Source organism: Triticum dicoccoides, chromosome 4A, assembly GCF_002162155.2.
Source record: "Triticum dicoccoides isolate Atlit2015 ecotype Zavitan chromosome 4A, WEW_v2.0, whole genome shotgun sequence".
NCBI lineage: Eukaryota > Viridiplantae > Streptophyta > Magnoliopsida > Poales > Poaceae > Triticum > Triticum dicoccoides.
This window is the reverse complement of record NC_041386.1, coordinates 387448056-387461567: the sequence shown is the minus strand read 5'-3', so window position 1 is coordinate 387461567 and position 13512 is coordinate 387448056.

The following is a 13512-nucleotide window of genomic DNA, read 5'->3' as shown; positions in this document are numbered from 1 at the left end:
CTCTAATTGAATGTCTCTGGTGGTGTACCGGGATATGCAATGAACCATGAGTGACATGTATGAAATAATTATGAATGGTGGCTTTGCCACAAATACTATGTCAACTACATGATCATGCTAAGCAATATGAAAATGATGAATGTTTAATGATAAACGGAATGGTGGAAAGTTGCATGGCAATATATCTCGGAATGGCTATGGAAATGCCATAATAGGTAGGTATGGTGGCTGTTTTGAGGAAATATAAGGAGGTTTATGTGTGAAAGAGCGTATCATATCACCGGGTTTGGATGCACCAATGAAGTTTGCTATAACTCACAATGTGAGAAAGGGCAATGCATGGTACCGAAGAGGCTAGCAATGATGGAAGGGTGAGAGTGCCTATAATCCATGGACTCAACATTAGTCATAAAGAACTCACATACTTATTGCAAAAATCTACAAGTCAGCAAAAACCTCAGCACTACGCACAAGCTCCTAGGGGGATAGATTGGTAGGAAAATACCATCGCTCATCCCCGACCGCCACTCATAAGGAAGACAATAGAAAAACACCTCATGTTTCAAATTTGTTACATAACATTTACCATACGTGCATGCTACGGGACTTGCAAACTTCAACACAAGCACTTCTCAAATTCACAACTACTCAACAAGCACGACTTTGATATTATTACCTCCATATCTCAAAAGAATCATAAAGCATCAAGCTTCTCTTAGTATTCAAAACACTCATAGGAATTTTTTTACTAATCTTGAATACCTATCATATTAGGATTATTTAAGCAAATTACCATGCTATTTAAGACTCTCAAAATAATCTAAGTGAAGCATGAGAGATCAATAGTTTCTATAAAAAAAATCCACCACTGTGCTCTAAAAGATATAAGTGAAGTACTAGAGCAAAACTATATAACTCAAAAGATATAAGCGAAGCACATAGAGTATTCTAACAAATTCCAAATCATGTATGGCTCTCTCAAAAGGTGTGTACAACACTGATGATTGTGGTAAACTAAAAAGCAAAGACTCAGGGCCTGTTTGGTTGCTGCCCTCGAGCGAAATGGCCTGGCCTGGTGCTTGCCTCAGAGCTGCCTGTACATTGTTTGGTTGGTGTCCTGAATATCAGATAGTAGCCTGGCCTGGGAAAGTACAGCGTGTCATTAGCCTGGGTTGTAAAACCTATACGCGATGTTAGCCTGGTCCAGGCCACCCGAACTAGACGCCTGGACGTGCCTGGGACGGTGCCTGGGATGCTAATCATCTTATCCCATATAAAATACAAGAAAGTACAAGTGAGCAGCGGACTTGTTTATACCATATTTAACATCCCAGGCTCGGACACGAACCAAACAGCCGTCGCCTGGCCAGGCAAAAAACAGCGCCATCTCAGTCCTTGTCTAGGCACTTGATTTTTTCAGGAATGACCTTCAAGACGTCAACCAAACATGCCCTCTAATCATACAAGACGCTCCAAGCAAAACACATATCATGTGGTGAATAAAAATATACCTCCAAGTAAAGTTACCGATAGAAGTAGACGAAAAGAGGGGATGTCTTCCGGGGCTTCCCCAAGCTTTGGCTTTTAGGTGTCCTTAAATTATCTTGGGGGTGCCATGGGCATCCCCAATATTAGGCTCTTGCCACTCCTTGTTCCATAACCCATCAAATCTTTACACAAAAATTCAAAACTTCACAACAGAAAACTCAAAGTAGAAAATCTCGTGAGCTCCGTTAGCAAAAGAAAACAAAAGACCACTTCAAGGTACTGTAATGAACTCATTCTTTATTTATATTGTGTGTTAAACATACTCTATTCCAACTTCTATATGGTTTATAAACTATTTTACTAGCCCTAGATTCATCAAAATGAGCAAACAACACACGAAAAACAGAATCTGTCAAAAACAGAATAGTCTGTAGTAATCTGAAGCTAGTGCAATATCTGGAACCCCAAAAATTCTAAAATAAATTCCTGGACGTGAGGAATTTATCTATTAATCATCTTCAAAAATAATTAACTAAAGTTTCTATTTTTTACAGCAAGATATCAAGACTTCCCCAAGTCTTCCCAACGGTTCTACTTGGCACAAACACTAATTAAACAAAAAAAGACAAACCAAACAGAGGCAAGATAAATTATTTATTACTAAACAGGAGCAAAAAGCAAGGAATAAAAATAAAATTGGGTTGCCTCCCAACAAGCGCTATCATTTAATGCCTCTAGCTAGGCATAAAAGCAAGGATAGATCTAGGTATTGCCATCTTTGGTAGGCAATCCATAAGTGGATCTCATAATAGATTCATAAAGTAATTCAATTTTCTTTCTAGGAAAGTGTTCCATGCCTTTCCTTAACGGAAATTGGAATCTAATATTTCCTTCCTTCATATCAATAATTACACCAATCGTTCTAAGGAAAGGTCTACCAAGAATAATAGGACATGAAGGATTGCAATCTATGTCAAGAACAAAAAAATCTATGGGTACATAATTCCTAATTGCAACAATAAGAACATCATTAATTCTTCCCATAGGTTTCTTAATAGTGGAATCCGCAAGGTGCAAGTTAAGAGAGCACTCATCAAAATCACGGAAACCTAACAAATCACACAAAGTCCTTGGAATCGTGGAAACACTAGCACTCAAATCACATAAAGCATAAAACTCATGATCTTTAATTTTAATTTTAATAGTTGGTTCCCACTCATCATAAAGTTTTCTTGGGATAGAAACTTCTAACTCAAGTTTTTCTTCATAAGATTGCATCAAGGCATCAACGATATGTTTAGTGAAAGCTTTATTTTGACTATAAGCGTGAGGAGAATTTAGCACGGATTGCAACAAGGAAATACAATGAATCAAAGAGAAATTTTCATAATTAAATTCCTTGAAATCCAAAATAGTGGGTTTAGCAACATCTAGGGTTTTAATTTCTTCGATCCCACTTTCATCAATTTTAGCAGCAACATCTAAAAACTCCGAATTCTTGGAACGCATTCTAGGTAAAGGTGGATCGTATTCAGTCCCATCATTATCAAGATTCATATTGCAAAACAAAGAATTAATAGGGGACACATCAATAACTTTCAGATCTTCATCTTTATTTTCATAGGAATCTGGTTTAGCGACCATCCTATTAACTAAGGTAGCCTGCTTATCTGAGATTTTAGCAGTCAATTTCTCAAGAGGAGCAATTTGGGATCTTAAACCATCAAATTCCTTAGACATATCATCAAGCTATTTATTCATAAAACTCATAAAACTTTTTTGTTCCTTAAGCTCGTTTCTAAAGAAACTATTATGCTTGAATTGCAAGACCATAAAGCTCCTAAAGTTGTTTTCGATTTCTTCTAGCCTTTTAAGGTGAAGATCACCAAATCGGGGAAGAGCCATTGAGACAAGCAAGCAAACTAAGACACAAGCAAACAAAAAAAAGCAAGCGGGTAAAAAGAAGAAAATAGAGAATGAGAGGGAGGATAGAGAGAGAGGGCGAATAAAACGGCAAGGGTGAAGTGGGGAGAGGAAAACGAGAGGCAAATGGCAAATCATGTAATGCAGGAGATAAGGATTGTGATGGGTACTTGGTATATTGACTTTTGCGTGCACTCCCCGGCAACGGCGCCAAAAATCCTTCTTGCTACCTCTTGAGCACTGCGTTGGTTTTCGCTGAAGTGGAAGGGATGATGCAGCAAGTAGCGTAAGTATTTCCCTCAGTTTTTGAGAACCAAGGTATCAATCCAGAAGGAGGCTACGCGCGAGTTCCTCATACCTGCACAAAACAAATAAATCCTCGCAACCAACGCGATAAGGGGTTGTCAATCCCTACACGGCCACTTACGAGAGTGAGATCTGATTGATAAAGATGCATAGTAAAATAAAAGGCAATGAAAATAACTAAGTACTGGAAGATTAATATGATGAAGATAGACCCGGGGGCCATAGGTTTCACTAGTGGCTTCCCTCAAGATCATAAGTATTCTACGGTGGGTGAACGAATTACTGTTGAGCAATTGACTGAATTGAGCATAGTTATGAGAATATCTAGGTATGATCATGTATATAGGCATCACGTCCGAGACAAGTAGACCGACTCCTACCTCCATCTACTACTATTACTCCACTCATCGACCGCTATCCAGCATGCATCTAGAGTACTAAGTTAATGAAAACAGAGTAACTCCTTAAGCAAGATGACATGATGTAGAGGGATAAGCATGTAACACCCCGGATGTGATTTACCTAATATGCAATCCCACTCTTGCCGTTTCCGGCGTTAAGTTATTTTATTTTCTTGGGTTCGGGTTTTTGTCTCTGTGTGTTGTTGTCATTGTCATGCATCTCATATCATATCATCATGTACATTGCATTTGCATATGTGTTCTTCTCATGCATTCGAGCATTTTCCCCGTTGTTCGTTTTGCATTCCGGCGCTTCATTCTCCTCCAGTGGTCATTTCTACCTTTCTTTCGTGTGTGGGGATTAAACATTTCCGGATTGGACCGAGACTTGCCAAGCGGCCTTGGTTTACCACCGGTAGACCGCCTGTCAAGTTTCGTACCATTTGGACTTCGTTTGATGCTCCAACGGTTAACCGAGGGACCGAAAAGGCCTCGTGTGTGTTGCAGCCCAACACCGCTCAAATTTGGGCCAAAACCCACCAAAACCCCCTCCATCATCTAGAGCGTTCGATCACAACCGTGTGGCCGAAAACCGCACCTCATTTGGACACTCCTAGCTCCCTCTATGCCTATTTAAAGACCACCCTCTCGAAATTCCGGATCCCCTCCTTCCAAACCCTAGATCTGCCACCTCGCACCGTGTCGGACATGTCCGGTCCGGCCGGACACGTCCGCCACCGCGCCCCAGCCAATCAGACGCTGCCACGTGGCGCGGGCAGCCCCACTTCGCCGCCGGCCCGCCCGAGCCCGCGGGAGGCCCCTGAGGCCCACATCGCCGCGCCCCGCCGCCCGTTCGCCGTTCGCCGCCCGCGCCTGCCTTCCCTGATGCCGGTAGGTCCCGCCGCCGCCTTGCCCGGCCACCGGCTGCCGCTCCGGCGAGCCGCCCCGCGCGCCACGCCGCCCAACGCCGCGGCCTCGCCGCCGCACGCCCGGGGAGCTCCGGCCGCCCTCCGCCCTCCTCCTCCCACGGATCCACCGGCTGCCGTCGCCTTCGTCAACTCCGGCAAGCTCCGATTCCGGCGAACCTCGAGAAGCGTGCAGATCTCAGATCCAAAACATCTCGGTTGACTTTTTGCCCTGAAACCCTAACAATTTTGCTATGTTCGTCGTGTTGTATCTTTGCATTCGTAGCTCCGTTTTGGGCATATAGCATATCAAAATGTCCGTCTCAAAGAGTACATCATTTCATCTCATTGCATCATTTTCATTTGAGCTCATCTTGATGCCTGAAATGCTGTTGGAAGAATGCTATTTGAGATATTTGTCTGATCTGCTGCTCCAATTAGATATTTGTCATTTTTGCCATGATTAATGTGTGCATGATATGCCCCTGAGCTCTACATGAGTTTTGTTATATGTTTTTCCATCTATCCATAGGTGTAACCCATGTATTTTTGTGATGTGTGTGGTGACTAGCACAAGCTTGCAAAGTGGTGCATTCGTTAATGCTGATTTCAGGGACTTAGCGATTCCACTAAGTCCTTGATCTGTTTATTTCATTATGTCATATGTTCATGTTGTTTCCTAGTGATTCGTGCCTCTTTTGAGGATGATTAGTAAGGATGATTTATCCATCCATGTATTTGTTTGCAATTATGGAGCACCCTAGCTTGAGTCAATCGAGCTCTACTTTTGCTATTTCGTGAATCTGGGCAGATTGTCTACTTGTTAGCGATTTTGCCGAGGATGTTGTAGTTGATCCGTGCATGCTATGCTATTGTTCTTGCCATGTCTAGCTTGTATAATGTGTATTCTTGATGGGTGTATGCTTAGATTGTCAAGACTTGCTCTGTAGTGAGTGCATCGAGCTCGTAAACATGCCTACTTGATACCTGATTTGCCTGCTCACATGCTTGCAAATGTATTTTCTGATCCCTTTTGGCTCAAGGTCACTAAGGGACTTTTGTTAAGCTCCTTGAGTAGCTCCATGCCATGCTTTACTTTGCCATGTTCAAACCCTGTAGCATATAGTTTTCATGCTCCAAAGTGTGCTACCTGATCTGAAATTCCAGACAAGTGTTAATTTCACTAAGTCTGAAATTTGTTTACCAAATGCATTTTTGCCATGCTTGTTTGAACCTGTTAATGGATGAATTGGCCGTAGCTCAGTGTTCATCTTTTGTTAAGCATCATGAAGGGATCCCTGCCATGTATTTTGTTGTCATGTTTGGGTGCTGTAGCATGTTCATCTTGTTGCATTTAGATGGCTACTTGCTATATATTGCAGACCGGTGCCATATTTGAATTGCTTGCCATTTCCAAACCGTGACTCCGATTCCGGCGTTCTTTATATCTTTTTCAAGAGATTTCACCTCACCTTTCCAGTGGCACACTTGGATTTCCAAGTTGAGTCCAGGTTCATTCATTCCTTGTCAAATCTTGCATATGCATCACATGTCGCATCTCGCATAGCATACCATTTTTGCATCATGTTGTTTGAGTTTGCACGTGGTTGATTTTGTTCTGTTTGCTTGTTTGTCTTGTTTGGGTAGAGCCGGGAGACGAGTTCGCTTATGAGGAGCCCGTTGAGTTTGCTTTCGAGGATCCAGTCAACTCTGACAACTGTGCAGGCAAGATGATCATACCCTCGAAATCACTTCTATCTTTGCTTTGCTAGATGCTCGCTCTTTTGCTATGCCTATGCTACGATGCCTACCACTTACTTATCATGCCTCCCAAATTGCCATGTCAAACTTCTAACCCACCATGTCCTAGCAAACTGTTGATTGGCTATGTTACCGCTTTGCTCAGCCCCTCTTATAGCGTTGCTAGTTGCATGTGAAGATTGGAGACCGCTCCTTGCTGGAATATTATTTACTTGTTGGGATATCATTATATCATCTTGTTATCTTAATGCATCTATATACTTGGTAAAGGTTGGAAGGCTCGGCCTCTCGCCTAGTGTTTTGTTCCACTCTTGCCGCCCTAGTTTCCGTCATATCGGTGTTATGTTCCCGGATTTTGCGTCCCTTAGGCGGTTAGGTTATAATGGGAACCCCTTGATAGTTCTCCTTGATTTAAGCTTTTCCAGCAATGCCCAACCTTGGTTTTACCATTTGCCACCTAGCCTCTTTTCCCTTGGGTTTCCGGAGCCTGAGGGTCATCTTATTTTAAACCCCCCCCCCCCGGGGGGGCCAGTGCTCCTCTGAGTGTTGGTCCAACCTAGAGCCCCTTGCAGCGCCACCTCGGGGAAACCCGAGGGCTGGTTTTAGTTGTACGGATTGCTTATCCGATTGTGCCCTAAGAACGAGATATGTGCAGCTCCTATCGGGATTTGTCGGCACATTCGGGCGGTGTTGCTGGATTTGTTTTAACTTGTCGAAGTGTCTTGTAGAACCGGGATACCGAGTCTGATCGAAATGTCTCGGGAGAAGGTCTATTCCTTCGTTGACCGTGAGAGCTTGTCATGGGCTAAGTTGGGACTCCCCTGCAGGGATTTGAACTTTTGAAAGCCGTGCCGGCGGTTATGGGCAGATGTGAATTTGTTAATGTCTGGTTGTAGATAACTTGAACCTTAATTTAATTAAAATGAATCAACTGTGTGAGTTACCGTGATGGTCTCTTCTCGGCGGAGTCCGGGAAGTGAACACGGTGTTGGAGTAATGCTTGCCGCAGGTTGCTCTCTAGTTACTCGTTCGTGCTTTGCCTTTCTCTTCTCGCTCTCTTTTGCGAACAGGTTAGCCACCATATATGCTAGTCGCTTGTTGCAGCTCCACATATTTACCTTGCCTTACCTATAAGCTTAAATAGTCTTGATCGCGAGGGTGCGAGATTGTTGAGTCCCTGTGGCTCACAGATTACTTCCAAACAAGATGCAGGACCTGATGACTCCGTTCCAGATGACGCGCTTGAGCTCAAGTGGGAGTTCGACGAGGACTCACGCCGTTACTATGTGTCTTTCCCTCATGATCAGTAGTGGTGCCCAGTTGGGGCGATTGGGACCAAGTCGCATGTTGGGTTTGTCTTTTATTTTGGCGCCGTAGTCGGGCCATGAGTGATTGGTTGATGTAATGCTATTTATGTACTTTGATTTACGTGGCGAGTGTAAGCCAACTATGTATCTCCCCTTTTATTATCTATATATTACATGGGAAGTTGTGAAGATTGCCTAACTTGCAACATTGCTTTCAATGCGGTTATGCCTCTAAGTCATGCCTCGACACGTAGGAGATATAGTCGCATCGAGGGTGTTACAAGTTGGTATCAGAGCCTTCCCCGACCTTAGGAGCCCCCATTGCTTGATCGTTTTTAGCGGCCGAGTTGTGTCTAGAAAAATGTTTTGAGTCATTTAGGAATTATATATCGGAGAGTTTAGGAATTCTTTTTACTCCCCAGTCCCTTCATCGCTCTGGTAAGGCATCCTGACGTAGAGTTTTGACTCTTCTCTTCTCAAATTTCACTAATTTTTTTTAGGATCATGCGGGTATCTTGGAATCGTTCCGATGGTTTTGTGACGAGAACATTATTCTTGGTGCCTCCTGTCTTTAGGGGTTGTGGCAGTGTCCCGCGGAGTTGAGCTCCGAGGTGTTGTCATCACAATTTTATCGTTGAAGTTCTGGAATACCTGAGTTTAGTACGCCGACATCGAAAATCTCTTTTATGCAGATCGTTGATGAGATAACCTCAACGCCACCCAGTACTGGGGCGGGAGTTCGGGAGTATTGCCATAACTTGTATAACAGATGCTTTTCGAAGGTTGAGGTAGATGGTTTCCAAAGTTTTCTCGGTTATGTGTTGAAGGATGGATACAGCTGGATGTAGGATTTTCTAGATTGTGATGAAATATTATGCTTCCCGTGTATCCCCAACACCTGATTGCATAACCGGAAAGGTTCGGGAGTTTCATAGGTGGGAATTCTTGTAGCTCTAGGTCTTCTTCCACGGATATTTGGTTTGAGATTGGGACTTCTTACCGAGTATTCGTTCTTGATCCGTACCTTGTTGATTTATTCCTCTACCTAAATTCTAAGCGGCTTCTCAATTTATGGATATGTGACCATTTCAAGTGGAATGCATTCGTTCATTTTGTTCGGATGTGAAGACTATATGTTGCAATTTCAACCCATTCGATTCAGCTTCATTTTATCTGTCAATGTGCTAACGGTTGTCACCCTGTTCAGCACGGCTCCCGCTAAGAGCAGCAATCAGAATCAGGATCCACCACCACCTCCACCTCCTCCGGAGGCATGGCAAGCTGTGATGGCCGCAACCAATGCAAACACGCAGTTGATCTTTCAAATTCTTCAAGAGCGCAATCAAGCGAATCAAGGCAACCAAGGCAACAATCAGAATCACTTTGCTACACTCAACCAGTTCCTTGCTAACGGGCCAAAGACTTTCAGCAATTGTGTTGAGGCAACTGATGCTGACGATTGGCTCGTGGATCTGTGCAAGCATTTCGAGTGCAGTAACGTCAGGCCTGAGGACTTTGTCAAGTTCGCTTCCTTCCAACTCAAAGACCAAGCTGCAGAATGGTTCCAGCAGTACAAGGATTCAAGAGGAGGCCGTGTGATTACCTGGGACGAATTCCGAGCTCATCATATTCCTCAAAGCATGGTTGAAAGCAAGCATGAGAAATTCCGCAACCTGAAGCAAGGCTCTTTGTCTGTCTATGACTACAACAAGTTGTTTCATAAGCTCGCCCGCTTTGCTAAGCAGGACGTCCCTGACAAGAAGAGCATGATATACCAGTTCAGGGGTGGTCTCAGAGAAGAAATCCAGCTAGCTCTTGTTCTCTTTGAGCCCTTGAGGTACGATGAGTTCTACAACATGGCATTGAAGCAAGAGGCTGCTCAACTGAGGTGTGATGCTTCCAAGAAGTGAGTCAGAGATGCTACTCCTTCTTCCTCTACTCAAGTGACCAAGCAGCAGAAGTATTGGCTTCCTCCTCCTCTGTTCCGTCAGCCGTATCAGAAGAGCAAAGGTGGCAGTGGATCTTCCCACCCACCCAACCCTGGTTTTCAGAACAAGACTTCGTCTCAAGCTCCAAGATCGAGTGCTCCGTATCACCGTCCACTTTCAGAGGTCACGTGCAACAAGTGCCAACAGAAGGGTCATTATGCCAACAAATGCTTCAACCAGAGGCGTCTCCCTCCTCCTCCTCCTCCTGTGAGATCGGCAAGTATAGCTGTGGTTAAGCATAACCCCAAGCACGCCAAGGTCAACATGCTGAATGCAGCTCAGGCAGAGGACTCATCAGATGTCATCATGGGTAACCTTCCTGTTAACGATATTCCAGCTAAAGTTCTTTTTGACACTGGTGCATCGCATTGTTTCATCTCGAGACCTTTTGCATCTAAGCATGATTTTATTACCCAAGTGTTGTCGAAACCGTTGGCTATTGTCTCTCTGGCCCGTCAAATGATATGTCGAGTATGCGTTCCGGATGTTACAATCACTTTGGGTGACTATAAGTTCTTGTCTTCTCCAAATGTTCTTGGTGACTCGGATATTGATCTTATTCTCGGGATGGATTGGCTTTCTAAGCACAAGGCTCAGCTTGATTGTGCAGCCAGGCAGATTCAATTGACTCATTCGTCTGAGGATGTAATTGTCTTTGCCGCTCGCGATGATACCATCCGTCTGTTTTCTCTCAATGAGAAGGGTGAACTGGATGCAATCTAGCAGATTCCAGTCGTTTGAGAATATCAAGACATCTTTCCAGAAGAGCTTCCAGGAATGCCTTCGCACCGGCCAGTTGAATTCGTCATCGATCTCGAGCCTAGCACGGAACCGGTGTGCAAACGTCCTTACAAGCTCGGACCTGAAGAGTTGAAAGAGCTGAAGAAGCAACTCGATATTCAAGACAGAATGGGTCTCATCCGACCTAGTTCTTCTCCGTGGGGTTGTGGTGTTCTTTTTGTAAAGAAGAAGGATGGAACGGATCGACTTTGTGTTGATTACCATCCATTGAAGAACAAGACTATCAAGAACAAATACCCGCTTCCCAACATCAATGGAGCTATTCAAACAACTCAAAGGCACCCAAGTATTCTCCAAGCTTGATCTCCATATGGGTTATCATCAGATTCGAATCCGTGAGCAAGATATTCCCAAGACGGCTTTCAGGACAAGCTATGGTTCATATGAATACACTGTCATGTCTTTTGGCCTTGTCAACACTCCTCTAACTTTCTCTCGCATGATGAACTTCATCTTCAACGCCTACACCAATGACTTTGTTTTGGTCTATCTCAACGACATTCTGGTCTTTTCGAAGAACAAGGAAGATCATGCCAAGCACTTGCGTTTGGTACTCGATAAGCTCAGGGAACACCAGTTCTACGCCAAGTTCTCCAAGTGCGAATTTTGGCTCGATGAGGTTCTTTATCTTGGTCATATCATCTCTGCCAAGGGCATTGCGGTGAATCCTGAGAAGGTGTCTGCAATTTTGAATTGGGAACCACCTCAGAACGTGAAGCAACTCCGTAGCTTCCTCGGTCTTGCAAGCTACTGTCGAAGATTCGTTGAAAATTTTTCTAAGATCGCGAAGCCTCTCTCAAATCTTCTCCAGAAGCACGTCAAGTACGTTTGGCCTCCGGAATGTGACATCGCTTTCAACACCTTGAAAGAGAAATTGGTCACTGCTCCAGTTCTGACCCCTCCTGATGAATCCAAACCGTACGAGGTCTTTTGCGATGCCTCTCTCCAAGGTCTTGGCGCAGTGTTGATGCAAGAGAAGAAAGTTGTGGCTTATACCTCTCGCCAGTTGAAGCCCAACAAGAAGAACTACCCCACTCATGACCTCGAGTTGGCGGCAGTTGTGCATGCTCCTTTGACTTGGAGACATCTCCTATGGGAAGAAAAGTGGACATTTTCACTGATCACAAGAGTATCAAGTACATCTTCACTCAGCCTAATCTCAACCTCAGACAGACTCGATGGGTTGAAATGATTCAAGAGTATAATCCGAGTATCGAGTATACTCCAGGCAAGGCAAATGTGATTGCTGACGCATTGAGCAGAAAGGCTTATTGCAACAGTCTGATTCTCAAGCCTTATCAACCTGAGCTTTGTGAAGCTTTCCGCAAACTTAATCTGCAAGTTGTTCCTCAAGGTTTCCTCGCCAACCTTCAAGTCTTTCCTACCTTGGAAGACCAGATTCGCCAAGCCCAGCTTCTTGATGCTATGGTGAAAAAGGTGAAGATTGGGATTGCCAAGAGCCAACCCAAGTACAAGTGCTACCGCCTTGATGACAAGGACACTCTCTTCTTCAAGGATAGTATTGTTGTGCCCAAAGGTGACCTTCGTAAAGTGATCATGAACGAGGCTCACAATTCTCTCCTCTCCATCCACCCTGGGAGCACGAAGATGTATCAGGACCTCAAGCAGGCTTATTGGTGGACTCGAATGAAGCGCGAGATTGCTCAATTCGTGAATGAATGTGATGTCTGCAGAAGACTGAAGGCAGAACACCAAAGGCCAGCTGGTCTCCTCCAACCTCTTGCCATTCCAGAATGGAAGTTTGACCACATTGAGATGGACTTCGTGACTGGGTTTCCAAAGCCCAAATGTGGCAATGATGCTATATTAGTTGTCATCGACAAACTCACTAAAGTGGCTCGCTTTCTGCCTATCAAAGAGTCAATCACTGCAGCGCAATTGGCGGAGCTCTATACCTCTCGAATTGTCTCTCTGGACGGTATTCCACAAGTGATTTCTTCAGACCGTGGCAGCATCTTTACCTCCAAGTTTTGGGATTCTTTTCAGAAGGCCATGGGCACCAACATCCGCTTCAGCACAGCTTTCCATCCTCAAACTAGCAGTCAAGTCGAGCGTGTCAATCAGATTCTTGAAGATATGCTCAGGGCTTGTGTGATCTCCTTCGGCATGAAGTGGGAGGATTGTCTTCCATATGCTGAATTCTCCTACAACAACAGTTTTCAAGCAAGTTCGGGCAAGGCCCCATTTGAAATTCTGTATGGCAGGAAGTGCCGTACCCCTCTCAACTGGTCTGAAACCAGTGAACGTCAACTTCTCGGTAATGACTTAATCACAGAGGCAGAGGAAATGTGTAAAGTCATTCGAGATAACCTCAAAGCAGCCCAATCCCACCAGAAGAGCTACTATGATAGTAAGCACCGTGATTTGGCCTCCGAGATCGGAGATCATGTTTACCTCCGCGTCTCTCCAATGAAAGGTACCCGTCGCTTCGGTATCAAAGGGAAGCTTGCCCCTAGATACGTGGGACCTTTCAAGATTGTCAGCAAGAGAGGCGATCTCGCCTATCAACTCGAGCTTCCTTCAAACTTTGCAAATGTGCATGACGTGTTCCATGTCTCTCAGCTCTGAAAGTGCTTCATGACTCCTGACCGCACCGTCAACTATGAAGACA